The sequence below is a fragment of the Myotis davidii genome, unplaced genomic scaffold (assembly GCF_000327345.1).
Source record: "Myotis davidii unplaced genomic scaffold, ASM32734v1 scaffold415, whole genome shotgun sequence".
In the NCBI taxonomy this organism is placed as follows: domain Eukaryota; kingdom Metazoa; phylum Chordata; class Mammalia; order Chiroptera; family Vespertilionidae; genus Myotis; species Myotis davidii.
Window position 1 is genome coordinate 1,326,872 of NW_006287951.1, and position 6,000 is coordinate 1,332,871.

The 6,000-nt window shown below is 40.4% G+C and overlaps 1 protein-coding gene across 2 annotated transcripts in view; it reads left to right on the plus strand.

Moving 5' to 3' along the window:
- The window catches only part of TMEM108 (transmembrane protein 108), a 239,243-nt gene that overhangs the window by 30,267 nt on the left and 202,976 nt on the right, over positions 1–6,000 (plus strand). The window lies entirely within an intron of this gene.

Genomic DNA, 6,000 nt, shown 5'->3' on the forward strand with positions numbered 1-6,000 from the left:
AAAGCATCTTCCTTCAGAGCCAGATATGCTGAAGTCACATTTTCTCTCTCTTCTTATTTAATCTCTTGAGCATTTGAGTTTTCTTTTTCCATCTGTAAAGTGAAGCAAAACCATCCTTGAAAGTTGGCGGTAAGGATTAAAAGACAGATTTTATACCATATAAGTCCAGAACCTGAGCACAGCAAAGGTCCAGTAGTTGTTGAATTCTTTCTACTTTGCATCAAATTTACTTATACCTGCAGGATATGTATCTGCCTCATTTCTCTAAACAGTCTTATTGTTACATATAATACAACTATAAAAACTGCCTAAATAATTACAGTTTAATGAACTATTGTAAGATGAGCATTCTTTTAAACATGTGAAGCAGGTCTCATCTTCCTCCTATGGATGAGGTACTGTCTTGTACTGACAGCCAGAGGTCAGACATGGGAAGGAGAGATGGCATTTCCTGTAGGTAAATTAAGTTTGCCCAAATTCAGCGAAGACATTGTTAGCAAAAGGGAGAGCTCTTTGACCAGGACTATAGGGTTTCAGCATTTGCTGTGGATTAGCCACATAATCCCACATCCCACTTCCACAGCTATGGAAATACTGGCCTACTTTGCATTTTTAAAATCACAAAATGGCTTGGGAAAAAGCAGATATTGAGAAATCCTTGTACTCACCCCAGAAATCTTAAACTCCCAATTGTAAAAGTAAGTTCAGAATGTCGGGAATCCCTGAGGAGAAACATTGAACTTGAGGATCTTGGCTCTGCTCAACTTTCACTCAGTGCCATTCATCAACAGTAGCCCACACTCCTACCTGATTCACCCTGTCATCCCTCTTCTCTGGGCTCCTCCCTCTTTATAGTCTTAGGCTGTGACTCTGCTGTGTATCTCCTTGACCTGCTCCCAGATGAGGAAAGCTTCTGTCATTTAGGACTGGTTGTGCCAGGCCCACACAGTGCACCCCCTTGCCCTCTCCTTGGACTCCCTGGCATTGTGGTTAGCTTGTGTTAGCGTTGTCTCTCTAACAAGACTGCAAATATCTTGAGAGTAAGGACCAAGGCCAGCTTTCTTGACATCTGAGCACTTAGTGTTGTTATCCATCTACCATGTGTGGTGGTGGTCAGGGAAGAGCCTTGGGTTTGCCTAGCCTTCATTTAGCAGCTGAGGTCATTGCTAATTGTGTCATTAGAGTCAAGGTCCAACACTCTGGTGCCTTTAAGGACTACAGTCACGTGCCACTTAACAATGGGAATATGTCCTGAGAACGCTGTTAGATGATTTCATCCTTGTGCTTACACAAACCTACATGGTATAGCCTACTACACACCTAGGCCATACGGTATAACCCAGTGGTCGGCAAACTCATTAGTCAACAGAGCCAAATATCAACAGTACAACAATTGAAATTTCTTTTGAGAGCCAAATTTTTTAAACTTAAACTATATAGGTAGGTACATTGTTATTAATTTAATTAGGGTACTCCTAAGGCTTAGGAAGAGCCACACTCAAGGGGCCAAAGAGCCGCATGTGGCTCTCGAGCCACAGTTTGCCGACCACGGGTATAGCCTATTGCTCTTAGGCTACAAACCTGTACAGCATGTTACTGTATAAAACAACATGAGGTTAAGTCAAGCGCAGGATATAATAATGCAGTCACGAGATGTGTTAAACACCACATGTATAAGGCTGTTGCCGGGCATAACATGGCATACTGTTTCACAGCAAACTTCTTTTTTTTTGAATAGCAAAGCTTGAGCTATTGTATGTTTCCCTCTTAATTAATTCCAACTCATTTTTATGAATCCATGTTAGCAGTTAATCACATAAGAAATTTTGCATGATTCATGGTGCCAAGTAGTACATTTACACTTTGTTTGAATATTTGCATTGGAATAAATGTTGACATTGACTGTTTTTTAAAGGACATTTCTGATTGATAATAGACATTTTAATAGGAGCTTACCAGATTGACATCAAGAATCATGAAGCTACGGTATTTAATGACAGCCCTTGACATTGCTAGAGGATCAGTGAGGGAAGCTTGCTCTGACATGAAGATTGCCTGTGCCGTGGCCACACATGCTATGTGCAGCCATCCAATGTGTACAGCCCTGGTCACCATCGTAATGATGTCAGTTGTCTAGTCAATTTTCCAGTTACTTTTCTATAATTTTAAATAATTGTATTTTGAATTTTTATTTTAAAAGATTTGGTTTTTGTTCTTTTAAAGAAAAAATGCATTTTTGTGTAATTCATTGTGGATAGCTTTCTTTTGTTCACCTTAATCTGAATGTGCTTCATGTACAGCTATGGTGCTCTATGGTCAGGTAAGTTTGGTGACAGTAATGTAAGTTGTCACCTCATATGTATAATGACTGAGTAGGAGTGAACTTGACAAGTAAGGAGAGAAGAGAAGAGGTTCAGGAGCTGCAGGGAGGCTGGCTTAATGAATATCTGACTTCCCTAATCCCAGATTTGTACCAGACGGTGTGGTTCAGAGGTGCAAGTGAGCTCTCATTTCCTAGCTCTTAGGAAAAAATGCTAATGTCCTGGTTGGAAATCTTATTCATTCGTAAGTTGACCTGCTGAAAATAGGTCTGACTGTGTTGACTAGACTGAAAACAGGTTTGTTGGCTGTTTGTATTCCAGCATTTGGTAAACATCCCAAGTTCATTCTACATATGTTCAATATGTAGAATACTTGAACCCAACTACACAGAAATGAAAAGCTCAACTAATGGAATTGAAAGGCAAGTTCATACTCTGCCAACTTTACAGGTGAGCATAAGCACAGATTAAAATGAGACCAGCAAAGATGAAAAAACATGGGTAGAGCTCAAAGAAGATCTTACAGGCATGTTAGTAAAACTCTAGAGAACTTGGGGCAACGGCCTAATTACAAAAGGAAACATTTTTAACCCAGAGAGATAATTGCTTTGAGAGCATGTAGATTTTCACCCTGGAATCTGTAGTCGTTCCCAAGGAAAAAATAAAACAAAATAAAAAACTTCCCTAAAGTCCTTCATGTAAAACACCTGGAGCCAGGCAAAAGGTTGTCAATGAGCATTTCTGAACTCTCTAGCATTTCAAGGCAGTGATGTAATCCTCATTGCTTGATAAATATAACAGTTCTTCAGGATAATGTTCTCCCCCAACTTAATTTTAAAAGGAAATATCACATAGATACTGTCTTGTTGGGATCCAGTACATAGGGATTTGAGGTCCATGTATCATTGACCATCTCAGCTGTAGGCAGAATGACTTTGGGACCGAGCCATCAGTATCCATCAATAAGTCATTTCCCACCATTATAAAGCTATTTTATACTTTACCAGATAAGCTTGAGAAGTTAAAGTACTACCATTTTCATATTGATTCTGTAAGAAATTCCAAAGTTTCATTGTAAGGATGAGACAAGGTGCCCTGGCCAGTGTGGCTCAGTTGGTTGGAGTGTTGACCTGTATAACAACAGGTGGTGGGTTTGATTCCCTCCATTCCTCCCTCCCTCCTCTTTCCCACCTTCCCCCCTCTCTCTCCCTCTCTCTTTCTCTCTCTCTAAAATCAATCTTAAAAAGTTTAAATAGATCTTAAAAACCATCATGGTATCATAAGAACATGAATGTGCCATGCTTGTTTTGAGTCTCTCTGAAAATATGCATTACTTGGTACCACCTTCTATTGCTCAGTTCTAACTGGTCTGTTCCTGTCTAATAGAACACTGAGTCTATATAACAGGGGTCCTCAAACTTTTTAAACAGGGGGCCAGTTCACTGTCCCTCAGACCGTTGGAGGGCCGGACTATAGTTTAAAAAAAAACTATGAACAAATTCCTATGCACACTGCACATATCTTATTTTGAAGTAAAAAAACAAAATGGGAACAAATACAATATTTGTATTTGCATGTGGCCCGCGGGCCGTAGTTTGAGGACCCCTGCTATATAAAGTATGGTGACTTCAACAGTACTTCGAATTTCAAAATTGCAAGGCATGTGTTGGGAGGAAACTGCAGCCTTTTCCTTTGGTACCAGACTGAGGCGCTCCTCTCTGACAACTGTTGAAATGGTAGGGAGGGCAGTCAGGAGGAAACAATCCATCATTTCTAATTCTGTAGTCCTCGCTGCAGCTATATTTTTATTATAATACATCTGTTCATAGAAGCATCAAATGTTTAAAAGTGAAAAGGGGGATTACCCAGAAAGAAACAGCACAAAGCTGTGTAAGTATCTAACAGAGTTCACTTACAGATATCTGAAAAATTTACTCTGTCATATCAGTAGGCCTGGGAGGAAAAAGATAATCTCACTTTTAATATTTTATATTTGTAGTCAAGGATTTGAAAGGTTAGAATGGAGTTTCACTTGAGGTGGGGAGCTGGGACTGTCACTGTATTCTTGGTGAGGGCATAAAATCTTCCCCTGCTTGGCAAGAAAGCTTGCTCCTCAACCCTGGGTGGGCAAAGTTTGGAGGCAAGAGACCTGAGACTGGTTCTCCGTCTTTATTATGTGTATTAGCTTGGCCAAGTCACTTTACTTCTATGCAAATAGAGTCAGATCAGATGTCGAAGACACTTGCCAACATTCTCTAATTCCATGATTGGTAAACATTGTTTCTGCTCAACTCTGCTCCAAGTGGCCTGGAATTATGTGAAACTAATATGACTTACTGGGTGGAGGAAACTTAATTCTGATAGAGCCAGACATTTCCCAGAACAGATGGATAGGAGGCCCAATGCAACTTACTTCAGAAGGTTTTTGTCTTTTCTGGCATTTCCTGTTTACTGAAATATGACCGTGATAGAGATGCTGTCAATACATTGAAAACTCAAGTGTGGATGGTTGTGACTCCGTTTATGCTCGTTCCTTTTTATGCTGCTGAGAAGTCAATTCTTGGCCATCCATGAACCTGTCATTTGCATTTATAATAAGTGATAACAGTGAAGGGAGTTGATGCGTGAAACAGGTGCCTGAGTAGCTAAGAAGGTCTTAGAAGCTTGAGTTGTACCACAGACCAGCTATTGTGTAGATGGCAAATATTGTAGCCCAGGTTTTCAGTTCAGTCCTTGTTTCCAGCAGAAACTTCTCTGATGATGTGAAAATATGCAGGTCTGTGTTTCTTAACCTTCTCATAACCCATGCCCCTCTTGATTAACCCTCAGAATCAATCATTCGCTCTTCCTCCGCCAACCTTCTGCATACACACACACACACACACACACACACACACACACACACACACACTGCTGGCCAAGTTGATAACCCTTGGTACAAATAGAAATAATACTATAGATTCATTCACTTCAGAGCATCTCAGTTATAGTTTTGGAGCAATCGCTCATTAGCTCTGTGACCTCAGATAATTTATCAAACCCCTCTGTAAAAGGAGGGCTTTGGCTAGAGAACCTCCACCAGACCCACACAATTATACTTTCCTCCGCCATCTCTCCCACATGGCATGTTCATGTGCCAGCCATCCTTCAACACTCAGGTGAAATGCCTTCTCTTTGAAGCTCTATTGATCCCCCCATGTAGCATTAATCTCTCCTGTCTACTAACTTCCATTGTACATATCTCATTTTTTAAATTAGTGGTATTTATTTCTGCTTTGTAGATATAAATATTATTTTTCTTCTACTGGATTGTAGCCCCTTGAGGGCAGAATTTCTATTCCAATTCCTGGTATAGCTGTTGAATAAATGAATGAATAAATGAATGAGTGAACGAACTAAGGAGGGAGAATGTTAATGAGTGAATTAATTCATCACTGCATCCCCATTTGGTACTAACTATTCAATAGTAGACCCTCAGCAAATGTTAATAAATGAATAATTCTGATTTTCCCATTATTCCCTTAGGCCAGTGGTCGGCAAACTGCGGCTCTCGAGCCACATGCAGCTCTTTGGCCCCTTGAGTGTGGCTCTTCCACAAAATACCACGTGCGGGCACACATGTATAGTGCGACTGAAACTTCGTGGCCCATGCGCAGAAGTTGGTATTTTGTGGAAGAGC